This window comes from Xiphophorus couchianus, chromosome 15 (assembly GCF_001444195.1).
Source record: "Xiphophorus couchianus chromosome 15, X_couchianus-1.0, whole genome shotgun sequence".
Classification (NCBI taxonomy): Eukaryota; Metazoa; Chordata; class Actinopteri; order Cyprinodontiformes; family Poeciliidae; genus Xiphophorus; species Xiphophorus couchianus.
In genome coordinates this window covers 21,271,067-21,287,512 of record NC_040242.1, presented here as the reverse complement: position 1 = coordinate 21,287,512, position 16,446 = coordinate 21,271,067, and the positions used below count along the sequence as shown (strand labels likewise).

The window sequence follows — 16,446 nt, the reverse complement described above, 5'->3', positions numbered from 1 at the left end:
TATTGATAGAGGTCTACATTTACTCATAGCCCTTTGGCAAAACAAGTCACAATTTGTTTGTTTTAGTACTGCAAGTACATTGAGAAAGCCGTCAAGATTAGGCCTAGTGCCTTTGTACCTTCTAAGTATGGAGCAACACAGGTCAGGATGGCAGAGCGGTCGAAGGCGCCACACTCAAGGCGTTACCCCTTACTTCCTGTAGAGGTTTCTGGTCTCCTGATGGAGGCGTGTATTCGAATCCCACTCCTGACAATACTTATGCGATTGATCTCTAGAGCAAATTTCATGGTGTGAAAATTCTTCCCTTGTAAATGTGGTGGCTAATTTGATTCTTCCTTCCATATGCACATGACAGACTCTGCACAAGATTCTTTTATGGTCTGACAGTATTTTATATGTCACGTAAGACCAGTTTTATGGAAAATTGCTGCAGACTCCCGATCTACCCGGCCGATTCTAATGTAGCCGCTGAATCCACTTTTTTGCACCGTCGATGGTGAATAAATTGGTTGCCAGGAAAGCCCGGCTAGCTCAGTCGGTAGAGCATGAGACTCTTAATCTCAGGGTCGTGGGTTCGAGCCCCACGTTGGGAGTTTCTAATTTGACCTACTTTATTTTCTTAATGGGTTTATGTGGCCCAGTACTTCATGACACTTACTCTCTGCCATCGGAGCGGTCTCGTTTAAACACTTGTTGTTATGTTTAAATTCAGTTGAGAGAGGTCTACATTTGCTGATAGCATTTCTGCCTAAAATATTAGCAGTGTTTTGTTGTAGTACTTTAGTACAAGTTAGGAAATAAACTTTGTTTGCATTGTTACGAGCAAATATAGATCTTGTCTTGAAGCCCGGCTAGCTCAGTAGGTAGAGCATGAGACTTTTAATCTCAGGGTCGTGGGTTCAAGTCCCACGTTAGGCGTTTCAAAATTGATTTACTTTACATTGATGATGGGGAAATGTGGACTAGTGGTTGTATATCCCTCAACCTTGCAGAACCAATGTTTGAATGCTATTGATAGAGGTCTACATTTACTCATAGCCCTTTGGCAAAACAAGTCACAATTTGTTTGTTTTAGTACTGCAAGTACATTGAGAAAGCCGTCAAGATTAGGCCTAGTGCCTTTGTACCTTCTAAGTATGGAGCAACACAGGTCAGGATGGCCGAGCGGTCGAAGGCGCCACACTCAAGGCGTTACCCCTTACTTCCTGGAGAGGTTTCTGGTCTCCTGATGGAGGCGTGTATTCGAATCCCACTCCTGACAATACTTATGCGATTGATCTCTAGAGCAAATTTCATGGTGTGAAAATTCTTCCTTTGTAAATGTGGTGGCTAATTTGATTCTTCCTTCCATATGCACATGACAGACTCTGCACAAGATTCTTTTATGGTCTGACAGTATTTTATATGTCACGTAAGACCAGTTTTATGGAAAATTGCTGCAGACTCCCGATCTACCCGGCCGATTCTAATGTAGCCGCTGAATCCACTTTTTTGCACCGTCGATGGTGAATAAATTGGTTGCCAGGAAAGCCCGGCTAGCTCAGTCGGTAGAGCATGAGACTCTTAATCTCAGGGTCGTGGGTTGGAGCCCCACGTTGGGCGTTTCTAATTTGACCTACTTTATTTTCTTAATGGGTTTATGTGGCCCAGTACTTCATGACACTTACTCTCTGCCATCGGAGCGGTCTCGTTTAAACACTTGTTGTTATGTTTAAATTCAGTTGAGAGAGGTCTACATTTGCTGATAGCATTTCTGCCTAAAATATTAGCTGTGTTTTGTTGTAGTACTTTAGTACAAGTTAGGAAATAAACTTTGTTTGCATTGTTACGAGCAAATATAGATCTTGTCTTGAAGCCCGGCTAGCTCAGTAGGTAGAGCATGAGACTTTTAATCTCAGGGTCGTGGGTTCAAGTCCCACGTTGGGCGTTTCAAAATTGATTTACTTTACATTGTTGATGGGGAAATGTGGACTAGTGGTTGTATATCCCTCAACCTTGCAGAACCAATGTTTGAATGCTATTGATAGAGGTCTACATTTACTCATAGCCCTTTGGCAAAACAAGTCACAATTTGTTTGTTTTAGTACTGCGAGTACATTGAAAAAGCCGTCAAGATTAGGCCTAGTGCCTTTGTACCTTCTAAGTATGGAGCAACACAGGTCAGGATGGCCGAGCGGTCGAAGGCGCCAGACTCAAGGCGTTACCCCTTACTTCCTGGAGAGGTTTCTGGTCTCCTGATGGAGGCGTGGGTTCGAATCCCACTCCTGACAATACTTATGCGATTGATCTCTAGAGCAAATTTCATGGTGTGAAAATTCTTCCTTTGTAAATGTGGTGGCTAATTTGATTCTTCCTTCCATATGCACATGACAGACTCTGCACAAGATTCTTTTATGGTCTGACAGTATTTTATATGTCACGTAAGACCAGTTTTATGGAAAATTGCTGCAGACTCCCGATCTACCCGGCCGATTCTAATGTAGCCGCTGAATCCACTTTTTTGCACCGTCGATGGTGAATAAATTGGTTGCCAGGAAAGCCCGGCTAGCTCAGTCGGTAGAGCATGAGACTCTTAATCTCAGGGTCGTGGGTTGGAGCCCCACGTTGGGCGTTTCTAATTTGACCTACTTTATTTTCTTAATGGGTTTATGTGGCCCAGTACTTCATGACACTTACTCTCTGCCATCGGAGCGGTCTCGTTTAAACACTTGTTGTTATGTTTAAATTCAGTTGAGAGAGGTCTACATTTGCTGATAGCATTTCTGCCTAAAATATTAGCTGTGTTTTGTTGTAGTACTTTAGTACAAGTTAGGAAATAAACTTTGTTTGCATTGTTACGAGCAAATATAGATCTTGTCTTGAAGCCCGGCTAGCTCAGTAGGTAGAGCATGAGACTTTTAATCTCAGGGTCGTGGGTTCAAGTCCCACGTTGGGCGTTTCAAAATTGATTTACTTTACATTGTTGATGGGGAAATGTGGACTAGTGGTTGTATATCCCTCAACCTTGCAGAACCAATGTTTGAATGCTATTGATAGAGGTCTACATTTACTCATAGCCCTTTGGCAAAACAAGTCACAATTTGTTTGTTTTAGTACTGCGAGTACATTGAAAAAGCCGTCAAGATTAGGCCTAGTGCCTTTGTACCTTCTAAGTATGGAGCAACACAGGTCAGGATGGCCGAGCGGTCGAAGGCGCCAGACTCAAGGCGTTACCCCTTACTTCCTGGAGAGGTTTCTGGTCTCCTGATGGAGGCGTGGGTTCGAATCCCACTCCTGACAATACTTATGCGATTGATCTCTAGAGCAAATTTCATGGTGTGAAAATTCTTCCTTTGTAAATGTGGTGGCTAATTTGATTCTTCCTTCCATATGCACATGACAGACTCTGCACAAGATTCTTTTATGGTCTGACAGTATTTTATATGTCACGTAAGACCAGTTTTATGGAAAATTGCTGCAGACTCCCGATCTACCCGGCCGATTCTAATGTAGCCGCTGAATCCACTTTTTTGCACCGTCGATGGTGAATAAATTGGTTGCCAGGAAAGCCCGGCTAGCTCAGTCGGTAGAGCATGAGACTCTTAATCTCAGGGTCGTGGGTTGGAGCCCCACGTTGGGCGTTTCTAATTTGACCTACTTTATTTTCTTAATGGGTTTATGTGGCCCAGTACTTCATGACACTTACTCTCTGCCATCGGAGCGGTCTCGTTTAAACACTTGTTGTTATGTTTAAATTCAGTTGAGAGAGGTCTACATTTGCTGATAGCATTTCTGCCTAAAATATTAGCTGTGTTTTGTTGTAGTACTTTAGTACAAGTTAGGAAATAAACTTTGTTTGCATTGTTACGAGCAAATATAGATCTTGTCTTGAAGCCCGGCTAGCTCAGTAGGTAGAGCATGAGACTCTTAATCTCAGGGTCGTGGGTTCGAGCCCCACGTTGGGCGTTTCTAATTTGACCTACTTTATTTTCTTAATGGGTTTATGTGGCCCAGTACTTCATGACACTTACTCTCTGCCATCGGAGCGGTCTCGTTTAAACACTTGTTGTTATGTTTAAATTCAGTTGAGAGAGGTCTACATTTGCTGATAGCATTTCTGCCTAAAATATTAGCTGTGTTTTGTTGTAGTACTTTAGTACAAGTTAGGAAATAAACTTTGTTTGCATTGTTACGAGCAAATATAGATCTTGTCTTGAAGCCCGGCTAGCTCAGTAGGTAGAGCATGAGACTTTTAATCTCAGGGTCGTGGGTTCATGTCCCACGTTGGGCGTTTCAAAATTGATTTACTTTACATTGTTGATGGGGAAATGTGGACTAGTGGTTGTATATCCCTCAACCTTGCAGAACCAATGTTTGAATGCTATTGATAGAGGTCTACATTTACTCATAGCCCTTTGGCAAAACAAGTCACAATTTGTTTGTTTTAGTACTGCGAGTACATTGAAAAAGCCGTCAAGATTAGGCCTAGTGCCTTTGTACCTTCTAAGTATGGAGCAACACAGGTCAGGATGGCCGAGCGGTCGAAGGCGCCAGACTCAAGGCGTTACCCCTTACTTCCTGGAGAGGTTTCTGGTCTCCTAATGGAGGCGTGGGTTCGAATCCCACTCCTGACAATACTTATGCGATTGATCTCTAGAGCAAATTTCATGGTGTGAAAATTCTTCCCTTGTAAATGTGGTGGCTAATTTGATTCTTCCTTCCATATGCACATGACAGACTCTGCACAAGATTCTTTTATGGTCTGACAGTATTTTATATGTCACGTAAGACCAGTTTTATGGAAAATTGCTGCAGACTCCCGATCTACCCGGCCGATTCTAATGTAGCCGCTGAATCCACTTTTTTGCACCGTCGATGGTGAATAAATTGGTTGCCAGGAAAGCCCGGCTAGCTCAGTCGGTAGAGCATGAGACTCTTAATCTCAGGGTCGTGGGTTGGAGCCCCACGTTGGGCGTTTCTAATTTGACCTACTTTATTTTCTTAATGGGTTTATGTGGCCCAGTACTTCATGACACTTACTCTCTGCCATCGGAGCGGTCTCGTTTAAACACTTGTTGTTATGTTTAAATTCAGTTGAGAGAGGTCTACATTTGCTGATAGCATTTCTGCCTAAAATATTAGCAGTGTTTTGTTGTAGTACTTTAGTACAAGTTAGGAAATAAACTTTGTTTGCATTGTTACGAGCAAATATAGATCTTGTCTTGAAGCCCGGCTAGCTCAGTAGGTAGAGCATGAGACTTTTAATCTCAGGGTCGTGGGTTCAAGTCCCACGTTAGGCGTTTCAAAATTGATTTACTTTACATTGTTAATGTGGACTAGTGGTTGTATATCCCTCAACCTTGCAGAACCAATGTTTGAATGCTATTGATAGAGGTCTACATTTACTCATAGCCCTTTGGCAAAACAAGTCACAATTTGTTTGTTTTAGTACTGCAAGTACATTGAGAAAGCCGTCAAGATTAGGCCTAGTGCCTTTGTACCTTCTAAGTATGGAGCAACACAGGTCAGGATGGCAGAGCGGTCGAAGGCGCCACACTCAAGGCGTTACCCCTTACTTCCTGTAGAGGTTTCTGGTCTCCTGATGGAGGCGTGTATTCGAATCCCACTCCTGACAATACTTATGCGATTGATCTCTAGAGCAAATTTCATGGTGTGAAAATTCTTCCTTTGTAAATGTGGTGGCTAATTTGATTCTTCCTTCCATATGCACATGACAGACTCTGCACAAGATTGTTTTATGGTCTGACAGTATTTTATATGTCACGTAAGACCAGTTTTATGGAAAATTGCTGCAGACTCCCGATCTACCCGGCCGATTCTAATGTAGCCGCTGAATCCACTTTTTTGCACCGTCGATGGTGAATAAATTGGTTGCCAGGAAAGCCCGGCTAGCTCAGTCGGTAGAGCATGAGACTCTTAATCTCAGGGTCGTGGGTTCGAGCCCCACGTTGGGCGTTTCTAATTTGACCTACTTTATTTTCTTAATGGGTTTATGTGGCCCAGTACTTCATGACACTTACTCTCTGCCATCGGAGCGGTCTCGTTTAAACACTTGTTGTTATGTTTAAATTCAGTTGAGAGAGGTCTACATTTGCTGATAGCATTTCTGCCTAAAATATTAGCAGTGTTTTGTTGTAGTACTTTAGTACAAGTTAGGAAATAAACTTTGTTTGCATTGTTACGAGCAAATATAGATCTTGTCTTGAAGCCCGGCTAGCTCAGTAGGTAGAGCATGAGACTTTTAATCTCAGGGTCGTGGGTTCAAGTCCCACGTTAGGCGTTTCAAAATTGATTTACTTTACATTGATGATGGGGAAATGTGGACTAGTGGTTGTATATCCCTCAACCTTGCAGAACCAATGTTTGAATGCTATTGATAGAGGTCTACATTTACTCATAGCCCTTTGGCAAAACAAGTCACAATTTGTTTGTTTTAGTACTGCAAGTACATTGAGAAAGCCGTCAAGATTAGGCCTAGTGCCTTTGTACCTTCTAAGTATGGAGCAACACAGGTCAGGATGGCCGAGCGGTCGAAGGCGCCACACTCAAGGCGTTACCCCTTACTTCCTGTAGAGGTTTCTGGTCTCCTGATGGAGGCGTGTATTCGAATCCCACTCCTGACAATACTTATGCGATTGATCTCTAGAGCAAATTTCATGGTGTGAAAATTCTTCCTTTGTAAATGTGGTGGCTAATTTGATTCTTCCTTCCATATGCACATGACAGACTCTGCACAAGATTCTTTTATGGTCTGACAGTATTTTATATGTCACGTAAGACCAGTTTTATGGAAAATTGCTGCAGACTCCCGATCTACCCGGCCGATTCTAATGTAGCCGCTGAATCCACTTTTTTGCACCGTCGATGGTGAATAAATTGGTTGCCAGGAAAGCCCGGCTAGCTCAGTCGGTAGAGCATGAGACTCTTAATCTCAGGGTCGTGGGTTGGAGCCCCACGTAGGGCGTTTCTAATTTGACCTACTTTATTTTCTTAATGGGTTTATGTGGCCCAGTACTTCATGACACTTACTCTCTGCGATCGGAGCGGTCTCGTTTAAACACTTGTTGTTATGTTTAAATTCAGTTGAGAGAGGTCTACATTTGCTGATAGCATTTCTGCCTAAAATATTAGCTGTGTTTTGTTGTAGTACTTTAGTACAAGTTAGGAAATAAACTTTGTTTGCATTGTTATGAGCAAATATAGATCTTGTCTTGAAGCCCGGCTAGCTCAGTAGGTAGAGCATGAGACTTTTAATCTCAGGGTCGTGGGTTCAAGTCCCACGTTGGGCGTTTCAAAATTGATGTACTTTACATTGTTGATGGGGAAATGTGGACTAGTGGTTGTATATCCCTCAACCTTGCAGAACCAATGTTTGAATGCTATTGATAGAGGTCTACATTTACTCATAGCCCTTTGGCAAAACAAGTCACAATTTGTTTGTTTTAGTACTGCGAGTACATTGAAAAAGCCGTCAAGATTAGGCCTAGTGCCTTTGTACCTTCTAAGTATGGAGCAACACAGGTCAGGATGGCCGAGCGGTCGAAGGCGCCAGACTCAAGGCGTTACCCCTTACTTCCTGGAGAGGTTTCTGGTCTCCTAATGGAGGCGTGGGTTCGAATCCCACTCCTGACAATACTTATGCGATTGATCTCTAGAGCAAATTTCATGGTGTGAAAATTCTTCCTTTGTAAATGTGGTGGCTAATTTGATTCTTCCTTCCATATGCACATGACAGACTCTGCACAAGATTCTTTTATGGTCTGACAGTATTTTATATGTCACGTAAGACCAGTTTTATGGAAAATTGCTGCAGACTCCCGATCTACCCGGCCGATTCTAATGTAGCCGCTGAATCCACTTTTTTGCACCGTCGATGGTGAATAAATTGGTTGCCAGGAAAGCCCGACTAGCTCAGTCGGTAGAGCATGAGACTCTTAATCTCAGGGCCGTGGGTTCGAGCCCCACGTTGGGAGTTTCTAATTTGACCTACTTTATTTTCTTAATGGGTTTATGTGGCCCAGTGCTTCATGACACTTACTCTCTGCCATCGGAGCGGTCTCGTTTAAACACTTGTTGTTATGTTTAAATTCAGTTGAGAGAGGTCTACATTTGCTGATAGCATTTCTGCCTAAAATATTAGCAGTGTTTTGTTGTAGTACTTTAGTACAAGTTAGGAAATAAACTTTGTTTGCATTGTTACGAGCAAATATAGATCTTGTCTTGAAGCCCGGCTAGCTCAGTAGGTAGAGCATGAGACTTTTAATCTCAGGGTCGTGGGTTCAAGTCCCACGTTAGGCGTTTCAAAATTGATTTACTTTACATTGTTAATGTGGACTAGTGGTTGTATATCCCTCAACCTTGCAGAACCAATGTTTGAATGCTATTGATAGAGGTCTACATTTACTCATAGCCCTTTGGCAAAACAAGTCACAATTTGTTTGTTTTAGTACTGCAAGTACATTGAGAAAGCCGTCAAGATTAGGCCTAGTGCCTTTGTACCTTCTAAGTATGGAGCAACACAGGTCAGGATGGCAGAGCGGTCGAAGGCGCCACTCTCAAGGCGTTACCCCTTACTTCCTGTAGAGGTTTCTGGTCTCCTGATGGAGGCGTGTATTCGAATCCCACTCCTGACAATACTTATGCGATTGATCTCTAGAGCAAATTTCATGGTGTGAAAATTCTTCCTTTGTAAATGTGGTGGCTAATTTGATTCTTCCTTCCATATGCACATGACAGACTCTGCACAAGATTCTTTTATGGTCTGACAGTATTTTATATGTCACGTAAGACCAGTTTTATGGAAAATTGCTGCAGACTCCCGATCTACCCGGCCGATTCTAATGTAGCCGCTGAATCCACTTTTTTGCACCGTCGATGGTGAATAAATTGGTTGCCAGGAAAGCCCGGCTAGCTCAGTCGGTAGAGCATGAGACTCTTAATCTCAGGGTCGTGGGTTGGAGCCCCACGTTGGGCGTTTCTAATTTGACCTACTTTATTTTCTTAATGGGTTTATGTGGCCCAGTACTTCATGACACTTACTCTCTGCCATCGGAGCGGTCTCGTTTAAACACTTGTTGTTATGTTTAATTTCAGTTGAGAGAGGTCTACATTTGCTGATAGCATTTCTGCCTAAAATATTAGCTGTGTTTTGTTGTAGTACTTTAGTACAAGTTAGGAAATAAACTTTGTTTGCATTGTTACGAGCAAATATAGATCTTGTCTTGAAGCCCGGCTAGCTCAGTAGGTAGAGCATGAGACTTTTAATCTCAGGGTCGTGGGTTCAAGTCCCACGTTGGGCGTTTCAAAATTGATTTACTTTACATTGTTAATGTGGACTAGTGGTTGTATATCCCTCAACCTTGCAGAACCAATGTTTGAATGCTATTGATAGAGGTCTACATTTACTCATAGCCCTTTGGCAAAACAAGTCACAATTTGTTTGTTTTAGTACTGCGAGTACATTGAAAAAGCCGTCAAGATTAGGCCTAGTGCCTTTGTACCTTCTAAGTATGGAGCAACACAGGTCAGGATGGCCGAGCGGTCGAAGGCGCCAGACTCAAGGCGTTACCCCTTACTTCCTGGAGAGGTTTCTGGTCTCCTAATGGAGGCGTGGGTTCGAATCCCACTCCTGACAATACTTATGTGATTGATCTCTAGAGCAAATTTCATGGTGTGAAAATTCTTCCCTTGTAAATGTGGTGGCTAATTTGATTCTTCCTTCCATATGCACATGACAGACTCTGCACAAGATTCTTTTATGGTCTGACAGTATTTTATATGTCACGTAAGACCAGTTTTATGGAAAATTGCTGCAGACTCCCGATCTACCCGGCCGATTCTAATGTAGCCGCTGAATCCACTTTTTTGCACCGTCGATGGTGAATAAATTGGTTGCCAGGAAAGCCCGGCTAGCTCAGTCGGTAGAGCATGAGACTCTTAATCTCAGGGTCGTGGGTTCGAGCCCCACGTTGGGAGTTTCTAATTTGACCTACTTTATTTTCTTAATGGGTTTATGTGGCCCAGTACTTCATGACACTTACTCTCTGCCATCGGAGCGGTCTCGTTTAAACACTTGTTGTTATGTTTAAATTCAGTTGAGAGAGGTCTACATTTGCTGATAGCATTTCTGCCTAAAATATTAGCAGTGTTTTGTTGTAGTACTTTAGTACAAGTTAGGAAATAAACTTTGTTTGCATTGTTACGAGCAAATATAGATCTTGTCTTGAAGCCCGGCTAGCTCAGTAGGTAGAGCATGAGACTTTTAATCTCAGGGTCGTGGGTTCAAGTCCCACGTTAGGCGTTTCAAAATTGATTTACTTTACATTGATGATGGGGAAATGTGGACTAGTGGTTGTATATCCCTCAACCTTGCAGAACCAATGTTTGAATGCTATTGATAGAGGTCTACATTTACTCATAGCCCTTTGGCAAAACAAGTCACAATTTGTTTGTTTTAGTACTGCAAGTACATTGAGAAAGCCGTCAAGATTAGGCCTAGTGCCTTTGTACCTTCTAAGTATGGAGCAACACAGGTCAGGATGGCCGAGCGGTCGAAGGCGCCACACTCAAGGCGTTACCCCTTACTTCCTGGAGAGGTTTCTGGTCTCCTGATGGAGGCGTGTATTCGAATCCCACTCCTGACAATACTTATGCGATTGATCTCTAGAGCAAATTTCATGGTGTGAAAATTCTTCCTTTGTAAATGTGGTGGCTAATTTGATTCTTCCTTCCATATGCACATGACAGACTCTGCACAAGATTCTTTTATGGTCTGACAGTATTTTATATGTCACGTAAGACCAGTGTTATGGAAAATTGCTGCAGACTCCCGATCTACCCGGCCGATTCTAATGTAGCCGCTGAATCCACTTTTTTGCACCGTCGATGGTGAATAAATTGGTTGCCAGGAAAGCCCGGCTAGCTCAGTCGGTAGAGCATGAGACTCTTAATCTCAGGGTCGTGGGTTGGAGCCCCACGTTGGGCGTTTCTAATTTGACCTACTTTATTTTCTTAATGGGTTTATGTGGCCCAGTACTTCATGACACTTACTCTCTGCCATCGGAGCGGTCTCGTTTAAACACTTGTTGTTATGTTTAAATTCAGTTGAGAGAGGTCTACATTTGCTGATAGCATTTCTGCCTAAAATATTAGCTGTGTTTTGTTGTAGTACTTTAGTACAAGTTAGGAAATAAACTTTGTTTGCATTGTTACGAGCAAATATAGATCTTGTCTTGAAGCCCGGCTAGCTCAGTAGGTAGAGCATGAGACTCTTAATCTCAGGGTCGTGGGTTCGAGCCCCACGTTGGGCGTTTCTAATTTGACCTACTTTATTTTCTTAATGGGTTTATGTGGCCCAGTACTTCATGACACTTACTCTCTGCCATCGGAGCGGTCTCGTTTAAACACTTGTTGTTATGTTTAAATTCAGTTGAGAGAGGTCTACATTTGCTGATAGCATTTCTGCCTAAAATATTAGCTGTGTTTTGTTGTAGTACTTTAGTACAAGTTAGGAAATAAACTTTGTTTGCATTGTTACGAGCAAATATAGATCTTGTCTTGAAGCCCGGCTAGCTCAGTAGGTAGAGCATGAGACTTTTAATCTCAGGGTCGTGGGTTCAAGTCCCACGTTGGGCGTTTCAAAATTGATTTACTTTACATTGTTGATGGGGAAATGTGGACTAGTGGTTGTATATCCCTCCACCTTGCAGAACCAATGTTTGAATGCTATTGATAGAGGTCTACATTTACTCATAGCCCTTTGGCAAAACAAGTCACAATTTGTTTGTTTTAGTACTGCGAGTACATTGAAAAAGCCGTCAAGATTAGGCCTAGTGCCTTTGTACCTTCTAAGTATGGAGCAACACAGGTCAGGATGGCCGAGCGGTCGAAGGCGCCAGACTCAAGGCGTTACCCCTTACTTCCTGGAGAGGTTTCTGGTCTCCTAATGGAGGCGTGGGTTCGAATCCCACTCCTGACAATACTTATGCGATTGATCTCTAGAGCAAATTTCATGGTGTGAAAATTCTTCCCTTGTAAATGTGGTGGCTAATTTGATTCTTCCTTCCATATGCACATGACAGACTCTGCACAAGATTCTTTTATGGTCTGACAGTATTTTATATGTCACGTAAGACCAGTTTTATGGAAAATTGCTGCAGACTCCCGATCTACCCGGCCGATTCTAATGTAGCCGCTGAATCCACTTTTTTGCACCGTCGATGGTGAATAAATTGGTTGCCAGGAAAGCCCGGCTAGCTCAGTCGGTAGAGCATGAGACTCTTAATCTCAGGGTCGTGGGTTGGAGCCCCACGTTGGGCGTTTCTAATTTGACCTACTTTATTTTCTTAATGGGTTTATGTGGCCCAGTACTTCATGACACTTACTCTCTGCCATCGGAGCGGTCTCGTTTAAACACTTGTTGTTATGTTTAAATTCAGTTGAGAGAGGTCTACATTTGCTGATAGCATTTCTGCCTAAAATATTAGCAGTGTTTTGTTGTAGTACTTTAGTACAAGTTAGGAAATAAACTTTGTTTGCATTGTTACGAGCAAATATAGATCTTGTCTTGAAGCCCGGCTAGCTCAGTAGGTAGAGCATGAGACTTTTAATCTCAGGGTCGTGGGTTCAAGTCCCACGTTAGGCGTTTCAAAATTGATTTACTTTACATTGTTAATGTGGACTAGTGGTTGTATATCCCTCAACCTTGCAGAACCAATGTTTGAATGCTATTGATAGAGGTCTACATTTACTCATAGCCCTTTGGCAAAACAAGTCACAATTTGTTTGTTTTAGTACTGCAAGTACATTGAGAAAGCCGTCAAGATTAGGCCTAGTGCCTTTGTACCTTCTAAGTATGGAGCAACACAGGTCAGGATGGCAGAGCGGTCGAAGGCGCCACACTCAAGGCGTTACCCCTTACTTCCTGTAGAGGTTTCTGGTCTCCTGATGGAGGCGTGTATTCGAATCCCACTCCTGACAATACTTATGCGATTGATCTCTAGAGCAAATTTCATGGTGTGAAAATTCTTCCTTTGTAAATGTGGTGGCTAATTTGATTCTTCCTTCCATATGCACATGACAGACTCTGCACAAGATTCTTTTATGGTCTGACAGTATTTTATATGTCACGTAAGACCAGTTTTATGGAAAATTGCTGCAGACTCCCGATCTACCCGGCCGATTCTAATGTAGCCGCTGAATCCACTTTTTTGCACCGTCGATGGTGAATAAATTGGTTGCCAGGAAAGCCCGGCTAGCTCAGTCGGTAGAGCATGAGACTCTTAATCTCAGGGTCGTGGGTTGGAGCCCCACGTTGGGCGTTTCTAATTTGACCTACTTTATTTTCTTAATGGGTTTATGTGGCCCAGTACTTCATGACACTTACTCTCTGCCATCGGAGCGGTCTCGTTTAAACACTTGTTGTTATGTTTAATTTCAGTTGAGAGAGGTCTACATTTGCTGATAGCATTTCTGCCTAAAATATTAGCTGTGTTTTGTTGTAGTACTTTAGTACAAGTTAGGAAATAAACTTTGTTTGCATTGTTACGAGCAAATATAGATCTTGTCTTGAAGCCCGGCTAGCTCAGTAGGTAGAGCATGAGACTTTTAATCTCAGGGTCGTGGGTTCAAGTCCCACGTGGGGCGTTTCAAAATTGATGTACTTTACATTGTTGATGGGGAAATGTGGACTAGTGGTTGTATATCCCTCAACCTTGCAGAACCAATGTTTGAATGCTATTGATAGAGGTCTACATTTACTCATAGCCCTTTGGCAAAACAAGTCACAATTTGTTTGTTTTAGTACTGCGAGTACATTGAAAAAGCCGTCAAGATTAGGCCTAGTGCCTTTGTACCTTCTAAGTATGGAGCAACACAGGTCAGGATGGCCGAGCGGTCGAAGGCGCCAGACTCAAGGCGTTACCCCTTACTTCCTGGAGAGGTTTCTGGTCTCCTAATGGAGGCGTGGGTTCGAATCCCACTCCTGACAATACTTATGCGATTGATCTCTAGAGCAAATTTCATGGTGTGAAAATTCTTCCTTTGTAAATGTGGTGGCTAATTTGATTCTTCCTTCCATATGCACATGACAGACTCTGCACAAGATTCTTTTATGGTCTGACAGTATTTTATATGTCACGTAAGACCAGTTTTATGGAAAATTGCTGCAGACTCCCGATCTACCCGGCCGATTCTAATGTAGCCGCTGAATCCACTTTTTTGCACCGTCGATGGTGAATAAATTGGTTGCCAGGAAAGCCCGGCTAGCTCAGTCGGTAGAGCATGAGACTCTTAATCTCAGGGTCGTGGGTTCGAGCCCCACGTTGGGCGTTTCTAATTTGACCTACTTTATTTTCTTAATGGGTTTATGTGGCCCAGTACTTCATGACACTTACTCTCTGCCATCGGAGCGGTCTCGTTTAAACACTTGTTGTTATGTTTAAATTCAGTTGAGAGAGGTCTACATTTGCTGATAGCATTTCTGCCTAAAATATTAGCTGTGTTTTGTTGTAGTACTTTAGTACAAGTTAGGAAATAAACTTTGTTTGCATTGTTACGAGCAAATATAGATCTTGTCTTGAAGCCCGGCTAGCTCAGTAGGTAGAGCATGAGACTTTTAATCTCAGGGTCGTGGGTTCAAGTCCCACGTTGGGCGTTTCAAAATTGATTTACTTTACATTGTTGATGGGGAAATGTGGACTAGTGGTTGTATATCCCTCAACCTTGCAGAACCAATGTTTGAATGCTATTGATAGAGGTCTACATTTACTCATAGCCCTTTGGCAAAACAAGTCACAATTTGTTTGTTTTAGTACTGCGAGTACATTGAAAAAGCCGTCAAGATTAGGCCTAGTGCCTTTGTACCTTCTAAGTATGGAGCAACACAGGTCAGGATGGCCGAGCGGTCGAAGGCGCCAGACTCAAGGCGTTACCCCTTACTTCCTGGAGAGGTTTCTGGTCTCCTAATGGAGGCGTGGGTTCGAATCCCACTCCTGACAATACTTATGTGATTGATCTCTAGAGCAAATTTCATGGTGTGAAAATTCTTCCCTTGTAAATGTGGGGGCTAATTTGATTCTTCCTTCCATATGCACATGACAGACTCTGCACAAGATTCTTTTATGGTCTGACAGTATTTTATATGTCACGTAAGACCAGTTTTATGGAAAATTGCTGCAGACTCCCGATCTACCCGGCCGATTCTAATGTAGCCGCTGAATCCACTTTTTTGCACCGTCGATGGTGAATAAATTGGTTGCCAGGAAAGCCCGGCTAGCTCAGTCGGTAGAGCATGAGACTCTTAATCTCAGGGTCGTGGGTTCGAGCCCCACGTTGGGCGTTTCTAATTTGACCTACTTTATTTTCTTAATGGGTTTATGTGGCCCAGTACTTCATGACACTTACTCTCTGCCATCGGAGCGGTCTCGTTTAAACACTTGTTGTTATGTTTAAATTCAGTTGAGAGAGGTCTACATTTGCTGATAGCATTTCTGCCTAAAATATTAGCAGTGTTTTGTTGTAGTACTTTAGTACAAGTTAGGAAATAAACTTTGTTTGCATTGTTACGAGCAAATATAGATCTTGTCTTGAAGCCCGGCTAGCTCAGTAGGTAGAGCATGAGACTTTTAATCTCAGGGTCGTGGGTTCAAGTCCCACGTTAGGCGTTTCAAAATTGATTTACTTTACGTTGATGATGGGGAAATGTGGACTAGTGGTTGTATATCCCTCAACCTTGCAGAACCAATGTTTGAATGCTATTGATAGAGGTCTACATTTACTCATAGCCCTTTGGCAAAACAAGTCACAATTTGTTTGTTTTAGTACTGCAAGTACATTGAGAAAGCCGTCAAGATTAGGCCTAGTGCCTTTGTACCTTCTAAGTATGGAGCAACACAGGTCAGGATGGCCGAGCGGTCGAAGGCGCCAGACTCAAGGCGTTACCCCTTACTTCCTGGAGAGGTTTCTGGTCTCCTAATGGAGGCGTGGGTTCGAATCCCACTCCTGACAATACTTATGTGATTGATCTCTAGAGCAAATTTCATGGTGTGAAAATTCTTCCCTTGTAAATGTGGGGGCTAATTTGATTCTTCCTTCCATATGCACATGACAGACTCTGCACAAGATTCTTTTATGGTCTGACAGTATTTTATATGTCACGTAAGACCAGTTTTATGGAAAATTGCTGCAGACTCCCGATCTACCCGGCCGATTCTAATGTAGCCGCTGAATCCACTTTTTTGCACCGTCGATGGTGAATAAATTGGTTGCCAGGAAAGCCCGGCTAGCTCAGTCGGTAGAGCATGAGACTCTTAATCTCAGGGTCGTGGGTTCGAGCCCCACGTTGGGCGTTTCTAATTTGACCTACTTTATTTTCTTAATGGGTTTATGTGGCCCAGTACTTCATGACACTTACTCTCTGCCATCGGAGCGGTCTCGTTTAAACACTTG

General features: G+C 42.8%; 42 non-coding genes across 42 annotated transcripts; all 42 read left to right on the top strand.

Moving 5' to 3' along the window:
• The first annotated feature begins 520 nt into the window (after positions 1 to 520).
• trnak-cuu (transfer RNA lysine (anticodon CUU)) lies at positions 521 to 593 on the top strand. The gene has a single exon. It is a non-coding gene; the product is annotated as a tRNA-Lys (tRNA).
• A 252-nt stretch (positions 594 to 845) lies between these two features.
• trnak-uuu (transfer RNA lysine (anticodon UUU)) lies at positions 846 to 918 on the top strand. Its single transcript has one exon. It is a non-coding gene; the product is annotated as a tRNA-Lys (tRNA).
• A 611-nt stretch (positions 919 to 1,529) lies between these two features.
• Positions 1,530 to 1,602, top strand: trnak-cuu (transfer RNA lysine (anticodon CUU)). The gene has a single exon. It is a non-coding gene; the product is annotated as a tRNA-Lys (tRNA).
• A 252-nt stretch (positions 1,603 to 1,854) lies between these two features.
• trnak-uuu (transfer RNA lysine (anticodon UUU)) lies at positions 1,855 to 1,927 on the top strand. The gene has a single exon. It is a non-coding gene; the product is annotated as a tRNA-Lys (tRNA).
• A 232-nt stretch (positions 1,928 to 2,159) lies between these two features.
• On the top strand, positions 2,160 to 2,270 carry trnal-caa (transfer RNA leucine (anticodon CAA)). Its single transcript has 2 exons — positions 2,160 to 2,197; positions 2,225 to 2,270. It is a non-coding gene; the product is annotated as a tRNA-Leu (tRNA).
• A 268-nt stretch (positions 2,271 to 2,538) lies between these two features.
• Positions 2,539 to 2,611, top strand: trnak-cuu (transfer RNA lysine (anticodon CUU)). The gene has a single exon. It is a non-coding gene; the product is annotated as a tRNA-Lys (tRNA).
• Positions 2,612 to 2,863: 252 nt separating this feature from the next.
• On the top strand, positions 2,864 to 2,936 carry trnak-uuu (transfer RNA lysine (anticodon UUU)). Its single transcript has one exon. It is a non-coding gene; the product is annotated as a tRNA-Lys (tRNA).
• Positions 2,937 to 3,168: 232 nt separating this feature from the next.
• trnal-caa (transfer RNA leucine (anticodon CAA)) lies at positions 3,169 to 3,279 on the top strand. Its single transcript has 2 exons — positions 3,169 to 3,206; positions 3,234 to 3,279. It is a non-coding gene; the product is annotated as a tRNA-Leu (tRNA).
• Positions 3,280 to 3,547: 268 nt separating this feature from the next.
• Positions 3,548 to 3,620, top strand: trnak-cuu (transfer RNA lysine (anticodon CUU)). Its single transcript has one exon. It is a non-coding gene; the product is annotated as a tRNA-Lys (tRNA).
• A 252-nt stretch (positions 3,621 to 3,872) lies between these two features.
• trnak-cuu (transfer RNA lysine (anticodon CUU)) lies at positions 3,873 to 3,945 on the top strand. The gene has a single exon. It is a non-coding gene; the product is annotated as a tRNA-Lys (tRNA).
• Positions 3,946 to 4,197: 252 nt separating this feature from the next.
• On the top strand, positions 4,198 to 4,270 carry trnak-uuu (transfer RNA lysine (anticodon UUU)). Its single transcript has one exon. It is a non-coding gene; the product is annotated as a tRNA-Lys (tRNA).
• Positions 4,271 to 4,502: 232 nt separating this feature from the next.
• Positions 4,503 to 4,613, top strand: trnal-caa (transfer RNA leucine (anticodon CAA)). The gene is made up of 2 exons: positions 4,503 to 4,540; positions 4,568 to 4,613. It is a non-coding gene; the product is annotated as a tRNA-Leu (tRNA).
• Positions 4,614 to 4,881: 268 nt separating this feature from the next.
• trnak-cuu (transfer RNA lysine (anticodon CUU)) lies at positions 4,882 to 4,954 on the top strand. Its single transcript has one exon. It is a non-coding gene; the product is annotated as a tRNA-Lys (tRNA).
• Positions 4,955 to 5,206: 252 nt separating this feature from the next.
• On the top strand, positions 5,207 to 5,279 carry trnak-uuu (transfer RNA lysine (anticodon UUU)). The gene has a single exon. It is a non-coding gene; the product is annotated as a tRNA-Lys (tRNA).
• A 603-nt stretch (positions 5,280 to 5,882) lies between these two features.
• trnak-cuu (transfer RNA lysine (anticodon CUU)) lies at positions 5,883 to 5,955 on the top strand. Its single transcript has one exon. It is a non-coding gene; the product is annotated as a tRNA-Lys (tRNA).
• Positions 5,956 to 6,207: 252 nt separating this feature from the next.
• On the top strand, positions 6,208 to 6,280 carry trnak-uuu (transfer RNA lysine (anticodon UUU)). Its single transcript has one exon. It is a non-coding gene; the product is annotated as a tRNA-Lys (tRNA).
• A 611-nt stretch (positions 6,281 to 6,891) lies between these two features.
• Positions 6,892 to 6,964, top strand: trnak-cuu (transfer RNA lysine (anticodon CUU)). Its single transcript has one exon. It is a non-coding gene; the product is annotated as a tRNA-Lys (tRNA).
• A 252-nt stretch (positions 6,965 to 7,216) lies between these two features.
• On the top strand, positions 7,217 to 7,289 carry trnak-uuu (transfer RNA lysine (anticodon UUU)). The gene has a single exon. It is a non-coding gene; the product is annotated as a tRNA-Lys (tRNA).
• Positions 7,290 to 7,521: 232 nt separating this feature from the next.
• On the top strand, positions 7,522 to 7,632 carry trnal-caa (transfer RNA leucine (anticodon CAA)). The gene is made up of 2 exons: positions 7,522 to 7,559; positions 7,587 to 7,632. It is a non-coding gene; the product is annotated as a tRNA-Leu (tRNA).
• A 268-nt stretch (positions 7,633 to 7,900) lies between these two features.
• trnak-cuu (transfer RNA lysine (anticodon CUU)) lies at positions 7,901 to 7,973 on the top strand. The gene has a single exon. It is a non-coding gene; the product is annotated as a tRNA-Lys (tRNA).
• Positions 7,974 to 8,225: 252 nt separating this feature from the next.
• trnak-uuu (transfer RNA lysine (anticodon UUU)) lies at positions 8,226 to 8,298 on the top strand. Its single transcript has one exon. It is a non-coding gene; the product is annotated as a tRNA-Lys (tRNA).
• A 603-nt stretch (positions 8,299 to 8,901) lies between these two features.
• trnak-cuu (transfer RNA lysine (anticodon CUU)) lies at positions 8,902 to 8,974 on the top strand. Its single transcript has one exon. It is a non-coding gene; the product is annotated as a tRNA-Lys (tRNA).
• Positions 8,975 to 9,226: 252 nt separating this feature from the next.
• On the top strand, positions 9,227 to 9,299 carry trnak-uuu (transfer RNA lysine (anticodon UUU)). The gene has a single exon. It is a non-coding gene; the product is annotated as a tRNA-Lys (tRNA).
• A 224-nt stretch (positions 9,300 to 9,523) lies between these two features.
• trnal-caa (transfer RNA leucine (anticodon CAA)) lies at positions 9,524 to 9,634 on the top strand. Its single transcript has 2 exons — positions 9,524 to 9,561; positions 9,589 to 9,634. It is a non-coding gene; the product is annotated as a tRNA-Leu (tRNA).
• A 268-nt stretch (positions 9,635 to 9,902) lies between these two features.
• Positions 9,903 to 9,975, top strand: trnak-cuu (transfer RNA lysine (anticodon CUU)). The gene has a single exon. It is a non-coding gene; the product is annotated as a tRNA-Lys (tRNA).
• Positions 9,976 to 10,227: 252 nt separating this feature from the next.
• trnak-uuu (transfer RNA lysine (anticodon UUU)) lies at positions 10,228 to 10,300 on the top strand. Its single transcript has one exon. It is a non-coding gene; the product is annotated as a tRNA-Lys (tRNA).
• Positions 10,301 to 10,911: 611 nt separating this feature from the next.
• On the top strand, positions 10,912 to 10,984 carry trnak-cuu (transfer RNA lysine (anticodon CUU)). The gene has a single exon. It is a non-coding gene; the product is annotated as a tRNA-Lys (tRNA).
• A 252-nt stretch (positions 10,985 to 11,236) lies between these two features.
• trnak-cuu (transfer RNA lysine (anticodon CUU)) lies at positions 11,237 to 11,309 on the top strand. The gene has a single exon. It is a non-coding gene; the product is annotated as a tRNA-Lys (tRNA).
• A 252-nt stretch (positions 11,310 to 11,561) lies between these two features.
• On the top strand, positions 11,562 to 11,634 carry trnak-uuu (transfer RNA lysine (anticodon UUU)). Its single transcript has one exon. It is a non-coding gene; the product is annotated as a tRNA-Lys (tRNA).
• Positions 11,635 to 11,866: 232 nt separating this feature from the next.
• trnal-caa (transfer RNA leucine (anticodon CAA)) lies at positions 11,867 to 11,977 on the top strand. Its single transcript has 2 exons — positions 11,867 to 11,904; positions 11,932 to 11,977. It is a non-coding gene; the product is annotated as a tRNA-Leu (tRNA).
• A 268-nt stretch (positions 11,978 to 12,245) lies between these two features.
• trnak-cuu (transfer RNA lysine (anticodon CUU)) lies at positions 12,246 to 12,318 on the top strand. Its single transcript has one exon. It is a non-coding gene; the product is annotated as a tRNA-Lys (tRNA).
• A 252-nt stretch (positions 12,319 to 12,570) lies between these two features.
• On the top strand, positions 12,571 to 12,643 carry trnak-uuu (transfer RNA lysine (anticodon UUU)). Its single transcript has one exon. It is a non-coding gene; the product is annotated as a tRNA-Lys (tRNA).
• A 603-nt stretch (positions 12,644 to 13,246) lies between these two features.
• On the top strand, positions 13,247 to 13,319 carry trnak-cuu (transfer RNA lysine (anticodon CUU)). The gene has a single exon. It is a non-coding gene; the product is annotated as a tRNA-Lys (tRNA).
• Positions 13,320 to 13,571: 252 nt separating this feature from the next.
• trnak-uuu (transfer RNA lysine (anticodon UUU)) lies at positions 13,572 to 13,644 on the top strand. Its single transcript has one exon. It is a non-coding gene; the product is annotated as a tRNA-Lys (tRNA).
• Positions 13,645 to 13,876: 232 nt separating this feature from the next.
• trnal-caa (transfer RNA leucine (anticodon CAA)) lies at positions 13,877 to 13,987 on the top strand. Its single transcript has 2 exons — positions 13,877 to 13,914; positions 13,942 to 13,987. It is a non-coding gene; the product is annotated as a tRNA-Leu (tRNA).
• Positions 13,988 to 14,255: 268 nt separating this feature from the next.
• Positions 14,256 to 14,328, top strand: trnak-cuu (transfer RNA lysine (anticodon CUU)). Its single transcript has one exon. It is a non-coding gene; the product is annotated as a tRNA-Lys (tRNA).
• A 252-nt stretch (positions 14,329 to 14,580) lies between these two features.
• Positions 14,581 to 14,653, top strand: trnak-uuu (transfer RNA lysine (anticodon UUU)). The gene has a single exon. It is a non-coding gene; the product is annotated as a tRNA-Lys (tRNA).
• Positions 14,654 to 14,885: 232 nt separating this feature from the next.
• trnal-caa (transfer RNA leucine (anticodon CAA)) lies at positions 14,886 to 14,996 on the top strand. Its single transcript has 2 exons — positions 14,886 to 14,923; positions 14,951 to 14,996. It is a non-coding gene; the product is annotated as a tRNA-Leu (tRNA).
• A 268-nt stretch (positions 14,997 to 15,264) lies between these two features.
• On the top strand, positions 15,265 to 15,337 carry trnak-cuu (transfer RNA lysine (anticodon CUU)). Its single transcript has one exon. It is a non-coding gene; the product is annotated as a tRNA-Lys (tRNA).
• Positions 15,338 to 15,589: 252 nt separating this feature from the next.
• trnak-uuu (transfer RNA lysine (anticodon UUU)) lies at positions 15,590 to 15,662 on the top strand. Its single transcript has one exon. It is a non-coding gene; the product is annotated as a tRNA-Lys (tRNA).
• A 232-nt stretch (positions 15,663 to 15,894) lies between these two features.
• trnal-caa (transfer RNA leucine (anticodon CAA)) lies at positions 15,895 to 16,005 on the top strand. Its single transcript has 2 exons — positions 15,895 to 15,932; positions 15,960 to 16,005. It is a non-coding gene; the product is annotated as a tRNA-Leu (tRNA).
• Positions 16,006 to 16,273: 268 nt separating this feature from the next.
• Positions 16,274 to 16,346, top strand: trnak-cuu (transfer RNA lysine (anticodon CUU)). Its single transcript has one exon. It is a non-coding gene; the product is annotated as a tRNA-Lys (tRNA).
• The last annotated feature ends 100 nt before the right edge of the window (positions 16,347 to 16,446 follow it).